The sequence below is a fragment of the Tamandua tetradactyla genome, chromosome 25, assembly GCF_023851605.1.
Source record: "Tamandua tetradactyla isolate mTamTet1 chromosome 25, mTamTet1.pri, whole genome shotgun sequence".
NCBI lineage: Eukaryota > Metazoa > Chordata > Mammalia > Pilosa > Myrmecophagidae > Tamandua > Tamandua tetradactyla.
Genome location: NC_135351.1, coordinates 39,971,983 through 39,987,977, shown reverse-complemented (window position 1 = coordinate 39,987,977; position 15,995 = coordinate 39,971,983). Strand labels below are relative to the sequence as shown.

Below are 15,995 nucleotides of genomic sequence, written 5' to 3'. Positions count from 1 at the left end.
TGTGATTGAACTTTCCTAATACTATAGACTTATTAGCTTGAAGGATTTGCCGATTTGAATTAATTTTTTCTTACCTTGTGATATTTTTCCCATAGCTTTTGAGTTAGATTTTGCACTCAACCTTGCAGACACCAGTGTGGTTTCAGATTTCCACATCACCTGAAGACTTAGGAGAGGTGCTTGACTGACATCATAAAGGGGGGATATTTAATTCCATTTTTTTCTTCTGAACTAATTTTAAGAGAACATAGAGTTGCAAAAGGATTTAGTCTACATCTTCAACTATTTAAAAGAGAACACTGATTAACAATATTAAAGAAATCTGTCCAAAAAAGGGTCCAGATATGACTATTCAACAGTCTTTCAAAAATGTCATGATTATGTCAACTACCTTCTGATTTTGAGCATTGCTGTGCTTATTCATTGGTTTAGTGTCATTAGCACAGAAGGAAATTAATGTTCTTATTTTTAGAGTCAAGTACATATAGTTCTGAGCTCCATCAGCGTTGCCAGCAGGAGCCAGTCATGTTTGGAGTTGGATGTGTTAATGGAAGAGTCTCTCCCCCAAACCCTCATGATGGATGGCTGTTTTGGCTGCTCTGCCTTCACAGCTTCTGCTTTCCCATCGCTCTCTGTCCTGGCACCAGAGCAGCACCTCAGAGGAGCAGTGACCAACCACTGCCCCCAAGACAAGTTCCTGCCTTCAAGATGACAGTGCTGTGGAGAAATGAAGGGGCTCTAGTCTATGGATCCACCCTTACAGTTAGGGACCCACTCACCCCCACATTGGCCATCTCTTGCCTATGCCACTCTTCCCACCAGAACCCCAGTCACTTCCAGGGCAGGAGCAATCCAGCTGTCATCTCAATCAGCCCAGGTTTTCCAAAAGATAATAATGATAACAGCCAGGATTAATAGTGCTTATTATATAATAGTGAATCTTTCAAATGCAGAAATGTGTATAACCATCAAAACCTTACTAAAAAGAACGTGCTGTGGCTGTCTCCACTTTACAGATGAGAACACTGGGGCCCAGAGAGATTACATGGTTTGTCACTAAGCCAGTAAGTGGCAGAGCCAGAATTCAAGTCCCTGCATTCTGCTCCAGAGCCTACATGCTGGGCCACTACCGTAGACCATCTCTCAGGTGAGCGCCCCCAGGTAAGAGAGGCCATCCCTGTTTTGGGTCCACAGAGGCTTGATTGCATAAAGGGTGATCAAAGGTAGAGGAAAAAGGTGTGGGAAAAACAAAAGGCATGCCATTCTTTCATGAAATACCTCTAGGGTATTTCACTCAGTGTTCTGTCAGGTTTCTTTGCCTTATACACCTAGCAGTACCTCAGCTATATATTATGACTGGGATGTGCCATAAACTGGACTTTATGCATTGCACCTCTACCTCTCCTGTTCTCCTATATGCACTCTACCCACCAGACCTGCAATGAGGGTATACCAGTGACTGACATATTTCTCAGCTTAGTTTGGCTTAGTACTTTAAATGCCCTAGGTGTGCCCAGTCTGTTGGGATAATTATCCAAATTAATTTATATCTGAACCCTCTCTCTTTGACTTATGGCTTTGGAGATTTTACCATCTCAGACCTCAGTTTTCTTTGGCATTGGTTGCTACCACATTAGGCTGGAACCACTCATGGTCCTTCTCCTTCCTTCCTTATCTCCCCTTCCCTCTCTCTGTCTCTAGTTCCCTCTGTTTCTGTCTTTCGCTGTTTTTCTGAATCTCTCTCCCTCCCTCTCTTTCCCTCTCTCTTCCCCTCTCCTTTCCTGTCTTGAATCTAGTCCCTCTCCCTTTCTCTGTTTTCTTTCACTGCCTCTGCATGTCATTCTCTCTCTGCCTTCCTGTTTCTCTCTCTCATTTTCCTTCTCTCTGTCTCCTTCTCCATCTTTGTCTTCCTCGGTCTCTCTCCCCCTTTCTCTGTGTCTTTCCCTGACTCTATCCCTCTGCCTCTGTCTCCCTCTGTGTCTTTGTCTATTTGTCTTTCTCTTTCCTTGGCCATAGCTCAGAAGCAGTGTTCAGGCTACTTTGGCTCTACGTGGGGCCCTTCAGCCCCATTGAAACTGTGTTGTCCATCCTGCCTTGGCCCTGACAGGCCATCCTTAACCTCTACTCTTTAACTGTTTTGCTGTGGCCACTGGGGACTCTAGAGAAGGCAGGCTGATTCTCGGATCAGTGGTCAGACCATACAGAACAAAAGGAGGTCAACAGAAACGCAAACCAGGCCCTCTCTGTCTCCTTATCATGCCAGTCCACCCTCTTAACCTGACCTTTGGTGGGAAACTCCTGCCCTAGAGCCCTCCCAGGGCATCAAATCCATGGCAGGGCAAAAGTGTCCAGCACCTAGCCCATGTCCACGGCTGCCTCCCCAGTGGTGGGCTAACCACGTGAGAACCCAGCACAGATATCTGACTGCTTTCCTTTCCTTCCCCTCTCATCATGTCCTCTTCTTTTGTGCCACATGCACCTGGATGAATTTCTTCCTTCCTCAACATCATGTCCACCTTCTAACAAGGAGAACAGGCTTTACGTTAACACCTTTTATTTTAAGCTATATTTTTACAATCCAATTTTGTGGTCATGAAAATCCTACTAGCTAGGTAGATAATAAATGGATACTATAATAACTGTTTTGAGTTTTCATTCCAAACTTCCATTCTTCAAGAAGGCATAAAATTAATGTTCCAGTTATTTAAGGCTTCGTAACAAAACACCCAGATACGTAATGATTTAAAACAACAATCGTCCTTTATTTTGTTCACAAATCTACAATTTGAGTAAGCCTGGCAGGAACCACTCATTTCTGCTCCAGACTTAATTAACTGGGTTGGCTTGAGAGGGTCTAGAAGATGCACCTACTAGAAGACTCCTCACCTGGCTGGCCAGCTGTTGCTCACAGAGGCTGTCAGCAGGTGTCCCAGGGCCTCTCCATGAGGCTTCTCCCCCATAGTGCCTCTTCTTTGAACATGGAGCTGTGTTTTGAAGAAGGAGGTGAAATAAAATAAAAGTGTCAATACTTCAGGACCTTGGCCCAGAAATAAGTAGTCACTTATGCTGTTTTCTATAAATCAAAACCACATTGACTCAAGGACAAATAGACCACACCTCTTCATGGATGAAGACCAAAGATTCCGTGCCCATTTTATGTGCAACATGCTTAATATAGTCATTGCCAGTCAAATTAAGTCTCTGACAGGATTTTTTAGTTATTTATCATGCAAATGCAAGTCAGGGGACAGGACTTGCAACAATACTGGGGTGAGGAGTTCAGAAACCGACCTCCCTCTAAAAATAAACTATAAAGTTGATTCAGAATTGTCACAAACAACAGTTTAAGAGTTCTAGAAGTCAACCAAAAGCAAACAACAAATTAAGAAGAAATTATTTATGAAAACTTGTACACATCAGGTAAATTAAGTGGGGGGTCTATACCATCCCAGCATGGGCTTGTTCCATCCCTGCCTGCCAGCTCAAATGGAGGGAGAGGACAAGCAGGGCAGCTTCTGGAGGGGGCATGCTCCCAGTTGCAGTGTTAATAACAATAATAAACTCAGTAGAAAATAAACAAGGAGGGCCCCCAGCCTCAGTAGCCTGAATTCCCATGCTATAGAAAGTTATAGAGTCTTACTGGCCTGACATTTAAGAGGGAGCTTCTGGAAATGGAGAAGCATAGAGAATCTGGGTAATTTCTCCACAGATCCTTGGTGAAGGCAGCATGTACATGCAGAGAAACAAGAGGATCCAGCTACATCAGACATCCCCAATTGATAGAGAGACCATATACACAGAAAAGACCTGGGAAATCCTAGCAAAGAAAAGCTGGGACAGCATAGAAAACAAGGAAAATACCTGGTTTTTAGATATACTCATTAACCCATACAAAGATCAATCAGTACATGAGAGAGGCCTTACAGGCTCAAGGTGTTTGAACACAACTTTGGAACAATCACTGGCTAGCCCCTAAACTATACAGACTCAAAACTGAGCAGACTCTTCAGTGGGTGAACACTGTGGGAAAAATCAATTCTGCATTTTAGTTACAGGCAACAAAAATGAAAAAGCACCACAATCATCAAAGGGAAATATCAGAATCCAGAACTGCTAAAATATATTATCTAAAATGTTCAGTTGCAAACAACAACAAAAAAATTTGTGACATGTAAAGAAAAAGGAAAATTTGATACATATGCAAGAAAAAACATGTAGTTGATAGAAATTAACTTTGAGTGTGCCCAGATGTTACATTTGGCAGGCAAAACTCCCAAAACAACTATTATAAATATATTCACAGGATTAAAGGAAACCATGCTTAAGGAGTTAAAGGAAAATAGAATGGCAACGATTTAATAAATAATGAATTGCAATGAATCAATAGAAATTATTAAAAATGACAAACCAGATGGATATTGGAGAGTTTAAATGGAAAAAGAATCATGAACTTGATGATAGATCAATAGGAATGATACATTCTTAAAAATGGAGAGAGAAACATTGAAGAAAATTTAATAGAGCTTCAGAGACCCGAAAGACCACATCTAGTATATCAACATATTTATGACAGGGTTCCAGGAGAGGAGTGAGTCAAAGTATGAGGTGAAATATGTGAAGAGTTAATGGACAGAAACATCCCAAATTTGACTTTAGAACAATAATTTACAGATCCATAAAGTTCAATGAACCCCGATTTTGCTAAGCACAGAGATTCACACCTAGCCAAATTACAGGTAAATTGTTAAAAGTCAGAGAGAAAAAGAAATTCTTGAAAATAGCAAGCACAAAGAAACAATTTATCACATACAGACAATAACAATGATTAACAGTTTACCTCTCACTGAAACATTTGTATCAAAAGGCAGTAGAATGAAATATTGTAAAAACTGAAGGGAAATCACAGTCAACCAAGAACATTATATCCAACAAAACAATCCTTCAAAACTGAAGGCAAAATTAAGACATTCCCTATAAACAAAGACTGAGAGAAATATATGCTATAAGACTTGCCTTACAAAGAATTCTAAAGGAAATTCTTTAGCTAAAAGGAAATGATACCAGATGCAACTAGAATCCACAGGGAGAAATGAAGAACATTGGAAATGACAAAAAAAAAAAAAGTGGGTAAATATAAAAAATGTATATATATATATTTTCTTCTCATAACTTCCTTAAATTACATAATATTAGATAAATTAATAATTATAGCATGTTATTTTGAAATTATAGCTTACTTAAATATAATATATCAGGAATTAATACACAAAGAAGGATGAGGAATTACAGTTATATTAAAATAAACTCACCATACTTTACTGGAATTATGTCAGAATTAATCTGAAGTACACTTACTGAAGTAAGTTAAAATACATATTGCAATCCTTAGAGCAACCAATAAAAATGACTCAAAATATGGTTTACAAAGTCAACAGGAGAACTAAAATAGAGCACTAAAAAATATTTGCTTACCAAAAAAGAAAGTTTTTTGTAAAAGTAGAAATAAGAACAAAAAAAGCAAGTAATATATAGAAAACAAACAAAAGACAGACATAAATCTAACCTGATTAATAATTACATTAAATATAAATGGACTAAACATTCCAATCAAAAAGCAGATAATGCCAGACTGAACAAAAAGCATGACCCAAGAGAAACCTTATATTCAAACAACAGTTTAACAGTTCCCCAAAAGTTGAAAATTAAGTTGTCATATGACCCAGCAATTCTACTCCTAAGTATCCACCCAAGAGGAATGAAAACACATGTCCATGCAAATACATGTAAGTAAATGTTTATTGCAGCACTATCCATACTAATCCAAAATTGGAAACAATGTAAATGACCATCATCTAGTGAATTTATCCATTCTAAAGTGTGGTATATCTGTGTAAGGGAACACTACTAGGCAATAAAAATGAAGGTACTGATACATCAAAAATATGAATGAACCTAAAACACATTATATTAATTGAAAGAAGACAGACATAAAAGACTACACAGTGTATCATTCCATTCCTGTGAAATTTCTAAATTCACAGATAAATCTGTAGATACAGAAATCAGCTTAATGGCTACCTGGGGCTGAAGGTAGGAATAGGGAATGACTGAAAACAGGTAGGGGAGATTGTTCTAGGGTGAAGGAAATGTTCTAAAACTGGACTGTTGCAGTGGTTTCAGAGTTCCATAAATTTATTAAAAACCATTAAATTGTACACTTATAATGACTGTATTTGTGGCATATGAATTATATTTAAATAAAGTTATTTTAAATAAAGCAAAATCATTCAGCATTTTCCTTCTCCCCAAACCTCTCACTTTCTCCTAAGTTGTATTCTTCTTCCTCAATTAGCATAGTAAAAATTTGAGGAGGGTATGAGTAACATCTAGTCTATAGTTTTCCCACCCAGAAATTCACTGAAATGTATCCAGGTCTGTGAAAATTGCTGTCAGCCACCTTTCAGGTTCTCATCTGTTAAGATACATAAGGGCCACAAGCTTAAGTCACATGGCTGGCTCTGCCATCCTTGGGAAGAAATATTTTCAGTATGACTGCAGGACCTCTGGGCTATTGGCAAGTCTCTGTGCCTTGCTCTGGATCCCTCGGCAGATTGCCTTGCTGCTCCCCTGTCACTCCCTGGATCCTACACTATTCCCTGTGCAGTAGATGTTGGTGCCCCACCCAGTTCCTCTTGGCCAAATGTCCCCATCACCAAGTGCTCTGAATGGTGGCTGCTAATGGCTTACAGACACACATTGCCTTGGAGAATTGCCCTTGGTTGACAGGAGTTGCTTTGTCTGGGACCCCATGCTAATGAAGGACTAATATGGGGTATAAAAGGTCTATCCTTGGCCTCAAGCAGACCCAGCTCTGTGATTCAGTTCATGCTCAGAGGACCCAAGATTAGACTTTACCCAGAACCACGTTTTTTCTCAGCTCCTTTCCCTGCTCTGTTCTGATACATTCACTCTCTTACAGGTTTTTACTGATGAACACTTTCTCAATAGCTCACAGACTTCTGAAATCTTGTTTCACACTGTAATTCTAGAGAACATGCCCTGTTAACCCTGTCACCCTGTGCACCAGCCCTCCTTGTCTGACCCTGCTCTGTTACTGGGGGGTACGTTGGTAACCTCCCCACACACAGAATTCCAGACTGAACATGCCTCTGCAATTTCTATCTAACTCTTACTGCAACGTGTTGGTGTGGAATAATAGTGCTTACTACCTTCCAAACTTCCCTCAAGGAATGAAATAAATATTCACTCTATTCTCAATACCCAAAAATCTCAGGAGTGGAAATGTGAAGGATGGTGCATTCTACTCTAAGTATAGACATTCCTATTTCTAACCCTTGGTTATCCTCCCAAATTTTCTTGCCTGGCCTGGGGAGCCAAATTCTTTCCTAAATCTTTCTATCTTTAAAAGCCAAGTATAACATCTTTGCTTTTTTAATTCCACTGGATCCCTTTGCCTTGGGGACAGTAAAACCCCTAAACTAATAGGATTGGAGACAGTCGGTACAGTGAAAAAATACGAGAATTGATTAATATCAAAAGATAACCTCACTATATATATGGTATTACATGCATGTATATTATATATAATTTATGAATTTAAAAGTTGTATGTATTACAATTAACATTTTAGTCTTACCCCAACCTGCATAAATTAATACAATTAAGATTTAAAGACATATTGTGAAAAATCCCATGAGGTTTAGTGATTAGGCAAATCTCCATACTGCCTAATGCAACATTTAATAACTGTAGCAAAGCTGACAATATTTTGAATGGTATAATGGGCTCCCTTCTCAACAGAAACAGATTCAACAAGTTGTCATCTTTCTCTTTCTCAACATCCTTCTAAAGTACCATTGAGGTTCCCATATGATTAATCTGTTGAGATAACCCAATGTAATGAAAACTTCATGGACTTTGAAGGCAGATGAAAACTTGCGTCCTACTCTTCTCTTCTACTTTGTACTGAAAGCAAAGACAAGGCTTTTACTTTGACTCCTTCAAGTGTCGGTAATTTATGTTAATGTGGAGGGCAGTTTTGAGAAGAAAATGTGATATATGTATAAGGAAGACCAATATAAAGCAAGAAGCACTTGGAACATGTTAGTGTAATGTGGTGACTTTGTAAGGGTCCATTAGTGCATCAAGGGGAAGATCAAGGGCCAAATTTTGAAGCTGAAGGGTCAAGAAGAAGAGTTTGATGCACTGATGAGTGCATGTGTGTATGCATGTGTGTATATGAGAAAGAAAGAAGAGGGGAGTGGATGGAAGGAGTAGAGCAGGGAAGGGAGAGGAAGAGAGGGGAGGGAGAGGAGGGGAGAGAAGTAATTTCATCTTTTCAGCTTTATTTCAAAGAGGAGGAGGAAATTTTTTTGAAAAGGTGATGACAGTAAAAAGATAATCATATCCTTTCTTAGTTTCCTTTTCTGTCCATTGTTAATGCTTTAGAAATAAGTCATTATGTCAGGGAGATTGAGAACCTGACTCATGGGTCAGAAATGTCAAAGAAGTAGAAGCTATCATGAAACAAGGACCTGGGTGAGGCTGGAGAGTGGAGAATGCAGGTACTACGGGTGGCATAGCAGTCGGGCGTGGAGGCCACATAGCAGAGCTAGAAGGGTATGCAGGCTGGGTTCTGTGTCCCTTTTACTGGCTGCTGGGGGACCCTGTGGCTGAGAGACTATCCTGGCAGGAGTATTTGGGAAAAGCAGAGGGGAGAAATCAAGCTGTGACTATAGGTGATAACCACCAATGACTGGACAAAATGGCAGCCGTGTTGGGAGAATTGGAGGTGGCATGCACAATGTCCAGCACACAGTGGGTTCTATATGAATCATTCCTCCAGGGATGCAAAACAGAAGGCCTTTGGGGCCATGTGAGCCCAAATAAATAGAGGAAGGACATTGACTAGAAAGATGACTTAACAGTTCTCAGCTTGCATGTGCCATCTGTAGACATAATAGTTGTTACACTTTTATTGTTGTTACTGAACTTTAGATTTCCTTTGCTAAGACTGATTGCAAAGGATGAGAACGTGAGAGCATGAGGCTGTCAGAAATAATGGATATCATCTGCTGCGTGGACAGAATCTTGCCAAGCTGTGTGAGAAATTCCTAAAAGAAAAACCTGCATTACCACCACTGTGGAAATGGAAATATTTATTGCTGTTACGATGATGACTACTATTATTTTCACTGTTTTCCAAAGGCCTTGCTAGAATGATTCCTGTCTAGGGGGATTGAGAGGTATGAGTTTCAGGCTTGGGCAGCTTTAGGCACTTTCAGTTTGGCTTGTCCCTTGTGAACCTAAGCCCACAGTGGCAGCCATCCTGCTTCCTGTAACATGCTTACCTTGGTTTTTCAAGCTCAAAACCCAGTTTCACTTTTACCCTCTCTTTCCCCTTCTCTTCCCAGAAGCCACAAATGCCCTATTCCTGTGTCCTTTAGGTGCTAAGTTTCTCCTAAGCCCCTCCTCTCTGCTGCCTAACAGTTGCTATTTCTTTATTTCAAGACCTAAATAAAGAAAACTCTTAATAGTCTTTCTTTTGTCAGCCTTTAAGAGGAGATGGTTTAAGCTAGCAGTTCTTCTCCCAAATAGTGCCCCTTATAAAAATGAACAAAAACCTTAAAGTCATTCCAAATTATGACAGCCTTCTAGTTACTGAAATAATAAGGAACTCTCTCCATTATAGGAACATTTTAGAATACCCTCAGGTATATTTGTTCTCATAAGATAATTAGTCCATCATCCTAGCATAACCCTTCGACTTTGCCTTTCTCTTTATTTCCACAATTACTGCATTTCACTTTAAGCATCTGCCATGTGCACGCATCTCTGCACTGGAGGAGACAGCCATCGTTCCTTTCTCTTCCGTGAGTCTCCCAGACTCATTGTGCTGCCTGCATCATGGCTGTTTGCTATAACGGGTAACTGAAGACATTGCCTTGTATAAAAGATGCTGATGTGAGAGAAACGACAATGTGATAGCTCTGATATAAAGAACATACATACATACTCTGGAATCGAAGGCTAGCCTTAACTAAAGACCACCCCAGAGTCAAGCAGAGAATATATTTGCCTATTCCACCTGAAGTCACCTTTTCTAGCAAGAGATACAGAGGCTATTTTCCTAAATACACACCCCCAAAAAGACAGAAGCAAATTGCAGTAATTAAGGAAGATTACAGCTCAACAGATACCTTCAAAAGTCTCATTTAAGCTAAAGCAGAGAGGGGAGTGATGGTCTCCTCACTTGCCCAGCAGCCTTAGGAGCTGGAGAGATACTGGAGTGGAGCTCTTGGCCCTGCTGTCCCTTGCACACATCGTCACCACTGCTGCACATGCCAGCTGAACTTGCAAATTCTAACATCTGCATGTCCTCCCCCCAGAGCTTCCTCTGGCCAGCAAAGCCTAATTGTCTACCTGTGCAGCATTCTAGATATGCTCAGGTTTTAGATAACCTTGGAATTAGCCTCATTCAGGGACTGTGAGGAGGTGGCATATAAACACCCAGCAACCTTACCGCTTGGAAGGGATAACCCTGAGGTAAGTGCTCCCCAGGAGCCTTTGGGATTAAGCTCTAGAAGGATTTCAGTTGAGGGTTGGATAATGGGCTGCTTTCCCTTGTTGCCTCATCCCCCATTACAACCCATTGTTCTTTTCCCAAGTGAATAGTTTGCACATGAATCTGTATCTCAGGAACTGCTTTGGAGGCAACCTAAACCCAGACTCTAACTCGGCAGGAAAGTAAAAAAAAAGAGAGAATAACCTGATGGATAAATTGGGAATGGTAGGAACTCTAGGGTAAATAAAACTTCATTACTTTCTAAAAGCAAGTAAATACAGGTAAGAAATCAACAAAACAAAAATCAACTACGATAAGTTAATCATTCAATTCCACAAACGATGGCCATGTACCTGCCATTGTCAGGAAGGCATCCTGGGCCCAGATGCACAAAGACGAATGACAATAGATGCCCTCATCTGAAAGAGATCACCACTGTCAGAATTGGACCGTTACTGAAATTTTAAAAGCACAGTAATCAGAATATGTCAGAAGAGCTTTTAAGCACAGCTCAGGAGTCATTTAAATACTGTCAAGGTGGAGGTGTGAAGTCATGGAAGACTTGCCAGAGAAGAGACATTTGTTGAGTTTGCCAGATAAAGAGAACATCATGCTTAAAGCAGCATGGTGACATGCCAGCAAAGAAGGCTGGGCACGATGGCTGCTAGGGTAGACATTGCAGTCCTTATCCTTTTAATATGTGGCTCTAACATTTAGAAATTGAGTCTAACAAATAGAATTAGTGAGGTTAAAGTGAAGTCCTACTGTAGCTGGATGGGACCTTAGTCCAATGTGACTTGTGCCCTTACAAGAAGGGAGAAAAGAGAGAGAGAAACAGAGGCCCTGGGAAGAAGGCCAGATGAAGATCCAGGCAGATACTGGAGAGAGGCTGCCACAAACCAAAGGATGCCAGGGATTCCCAAGATCCCCCCACAAAATTTGTTTGAGACAAGGAAAGGTTTCCCTCTACAAGTTTGAGAAGGAACACAGCCATTCTGAAATCTTTATTTCAAACTTCTAGTGTTACAGGCAAAGGCCATGGATCTTTTGCACATGTGCTCAAAAACCGATTCCTGAGACACTGGGGTTTCAAAGAGAGGAAGAGTTTATTACTAGATGTGTAGTAGGACAGCAGATGGCCTAGTGGCCCAAAATCTGTCTCCCTAAACTGCAGCAATTCTGATAGTTTTCTTAGAGAAAAGATGGGCAGGTTTAGGATAATGGGTACAGTGGCCCCAGATGATATAACTAGAGGTGATCTGATTATTGAGCATGTGCAGATTGATTCCATGCTTAGTCACAGAACCATGTAAGAAAATGGTGGAATGTCAGGCGGGCCCATTTTGCTTAGATCCAGTCTTGGTCATGAAGATTACTTTGAACTTGGGGTGGGTTAGTTCTGGGCTGACCCAAGACCCTTCATAATAAACATTAGGGGCTGTCTTTAGTGATTACAAGACTCCCAAGCTAAACAACTGGATAACTAGGTGCAAATGAAGGTTAGCCACAAGGATTGTACAGTCACAGGGGCAGAGGATAAGGGCTATATGATCATTATCAGAGATCAAAGCAGCTGGACGACAATTTAGAGATTTCAGGTATTTCCCTCTGTCTACTCTAATATACCAGAAAACAAAAAAGGAATATCTATATAATGATTCAGCAATGAAAATCATCCCTTAAATCCCGATATCTCAATTCCACTAGCCCCCAGAACTATGGGACAATTGAGTGTGGTTGTGTGAAGCCACCCAGATTGTGGTGACTTCTTAGAGCAACTCTAGGAATCCAAAACAGCAGTTATAAAACACTGCACTTAGACAGTCTGGGTTCAAATCCTGGCTTTTCTGCTTATTGGTTACATATTGGGCAAATTAATTAATCTCTCTATGCTTCAATTTATTCATCTGTACAACAAAGCTGCCTATCTCTTACATTTTTGTTAACTAGATGAATTACTAGAGATAAATAGTGAAAACAGTACCCAGCATCTAGAAAGTGCTGGGTGAATGATCATTGTGGTTTATCATCACAGCTGACTAACACAAAGGAAAATGACTGGTAAATAAAGCTGGAAGAGTAGACTATAGACAAATTGTGGATGGCCTTATATTCCATGCTAAGGATCTCTTTCTTCTTCCTTTAGATCAGACAGCAGCAAATTGTGGCTTAGAGGTCAAATCCAGCCTACCACCTGTTTTTGTAAATAAAGATTTACTGGAACACAGCTACATTCATCCATTTGCATATTGCCTAGGACTGTTTTCATGCTATAACAGCACAGCTGAGTTGTTGCAACAGACCATAAGGCCAGCAAAGTAAGCAAGATGGACTATGTGAATCTTTACAGAAAAGTTTGCCCACCCCAACTGCATAGAAGAGCAAGGCATAGAGTGTGAAGAGTGAGTTATGGGAGAATAAAATCTATAGGAAGAGTTAGGTGGCCATTCCAAGAGTGAAGACTAAAGTTGAAAGAGAAAAAAAAAACAGACTTCAGGAGCATCAGAAGGGGGAGGTTCTGGTATGTAGGTGAAAGAGGGATAGTCTGAGAGTTGATAAAGGAAGAGTCGAATAAAAGTTACAAACTTACAAGCTACAGCTCATATGTGGTCTACGGAAAAGTTTTATTTGTTCCACAGTCTTTGACCATATTACGTTGGTTGCTGATGTTTAAAATAGAGAGCTCCCACCATGAAAACATGAATTTCTGGATTCTTTTGAAAAACTAGAAGATTGGCAAGTGTTTGCTCTTGGTCCTGAATGGCTAAAACCCTCTCTGGCAGGGAGGTGCTGTATTCACCTGGGGTATATCACATCCTCTACCACTTCCTTTGTGCCCCCAGTTGGCTCATCTTCATATCAATGGCTTGCCTGTTTCCATAAACATACTGAGATTGAGAGGACTCAGGAGTCCTACACTCTACCATTTAGAGCCACAAGATCTGGGTGTATGGAAAGGAGCTGTTTTCTCTCCAAAGAACTTTACTAGAAATAGTGGCTTCAGGGGTCTGCCAGATTTCTGTAAGAAAAGGGGACAAGGAAGAGAGTTTCACAGGAAGAGGTTGAGGTAGAAAGTCGATTGATTTACAGAAGAACAGAGGTTTCAGATGGCAAAGGAAAGAAATGTTTAAGAGCAGTTGCACAATGTCAAGAGGCCAGAAGATCACAGCAGGACAGAGGTCAGGAAGGAACAGGGACAGGTAGATAGTCAGGGGCATGTGCATTTTAGCTGATGATGAGGTTGACTTGGCTGAGAGGCAGGGCTTGGCCTCAAACTCCCTGCCTTTTTGTAAAGTTGTTAGGGTGTCAGAATTCACTGTGGGTAGGTTAGGGTCAGCGTGATTTTAAGTTTTGTCTTTCCATATCCTGCCTGCAAGTCTGAACGAGTTCACTGGAACTACCCTAAAGCTAAGCTGCTGTCAGGTTGAGTTCTCTCTCAGGGAAGCCAGGGAAAGAATGCCTGATTGTTGGATAAGAGAATGTCTGTGTTTGCTTCTAAGATCACATATTTCTAATATCTCTAGATATAGAAGTCAAAGAAAAATCATTATAGGAAAGTGTAAACTCAGGAGTTTGCATTTCCTTTCTGTTACTTAAAGAATAGACATCCCTTTGTTCACTGAATGCCTTGATGGACTTCATCATGGGAAGGCATTGCCTTAAATACATAAAGGTGGGACTCTCCTCATCCTGTTTGTATAGATGTAGCCTCATGGTTCATGCGTCTTCACTATTTTTCTCTTAATTTTTATTTGATTTTCTCTCTTTTCCCTCAGAAGTCACGCATCCATTGGAAAAAAAAAGAATATAGTGAAGGAGAGAATGTAAAAACCCTCAGCCTTTTCAATATCTACTATCAGTGATACAGAGGAAGACATTTCCTTAGTCCTCCATAACTGAATATTTGCCCATGTTAATTCTTCAGTGTTTGTGGCAGGAAATCCTATGAAGTCATATTTTATTCTGTCTTGCTGTTGGAAATCATCATGAGGGGTGCCACCATTCAGCCGTGGCCACTCGAACTCTACTGGACAAGAGCCAACCTTGAGGAAGACGGAGAACCAAGGTTTTGGACTGCTTAGCAGGCAAAAATCTTACACTGTGTGCTTGAAATGAAGAGACATTTCAGTGTTTGCATTCTTGGCAGAATATGATTCTTCATTCAACATGAAATAGTTCACATTTCAGAAAGAAAACTGAAACCGAAGAGAATACAGATGCAGATACCTAGAGTGATGACATTTGCTAAACACATTTTCCTTAAATTCTTCTCCAAGGAATTATCAGTAGGGTAGGTAATGGAGAGAGGACAGATAGTATGAAAGTAATGGTTATAAGTAAGAAAATTGATTTCATAGAGACCCTTATTAAATTAATACAAAGAATATAAAAAGAGTTCATATAAGGATGCTGCCTTTTTTATCGAGTTGCTGTGTTCCATGCCCTGAGAGAAAAATCTACTTGGAAATAGGTAAGTAAAAATTATGGAGGACACTTCAGAAGTTAGCAAAGCCCAGCTCCCTTAAGTGCTTTCTCAAGTTGAGTTCCCACAAAATTTTAAGAAAGGAGGAAGGAAAAGATGAGACAGGAAAGACACGTCCCTAATGACTTATCTTTTGACCTACAACTAGAAGGAGGGGAAGAGAAAATATACAGCAGAGCTCAGGGTTAAATCATCATAGCTCAGACTTCTGCTAGAATTAGAAGTTCTTGACTTAATGGAAAAAAAGAAAGCTGTGGGTTTATATTTAGTTGTCTTGAAACTTAAACACCCTAAGAATCTAGAATTTGGTTCTTCTTTTTTTTCACCTTTTCCTGCTTGCTTGCTTTGTTTTAGGTGAATAGACTCATAATTTTTTAAAATAATAACATATATGACTTTCCTAAACCTTTTCTGGGCACAGAAATAATGTCCCACTGGTAAAGAGTGGCTGTAATTCTCCCTGGCTTTAAAAGTGCACGGAAAGAGATCTTTATGATGGAAAATGTATTTTCTGTGTTAAGTAACTTGAGGTAAAATTGTTTAGATGCTGTCCCCTCAAACACGAGAACTTTGAGAGAGAAAACAACCATTTATTTTCTCCACTCCACACAGAGGTCAAGATCCAATGGTGTGTCACAATCTGCTGCGAGCTCTGTTGAAAGTAATTTGTTACTATTAATAGTTCAAAGTTTGCAAATGATTTACTTTCGTGTGGAAGACAGAGAAAAATCAAGGTCATGCTGAAATGTCACTCCCTCGGCTGTATTCTGAGATCCTTTCCTGAGTGGGAGAGAAGAGAGGCATTTACAGCCAGGGCTTTCAGATACAAGAAGGCTGGCACCATCTCAAAAGATGGTGGGCAGATAACAGTATACCCCCATCAAATGGAAAACAAGGTGCCTTCTGAAAGCTAGACTATAAAATCAA

The 15,995-nt window shown here is 40.2% G+C and overlaps 1 long non-coding RNA gene across 1 annotated transcript in view; it reads right to left on the bottom strand.

Moving 5' to 3' along the window:
- Positions 1-2,801: 2,801 nt before the first annotated feature.
- The window catches only part of LOC143669255 (uncharacterized), a 104,798-nt gene continuing 91,604 nt past the window's right edge, over positions 2,802-15,995 (bottom strand). The window contains exon 3 of the long non-coding RNA XR_013168802.1: positions 2,802-2,984. This is a non-coding gene — a long non-coding RNA (uncharacterized LOC143669255). The remainder of the gene's footprint in view (positions 2,985-15,995) is intronic.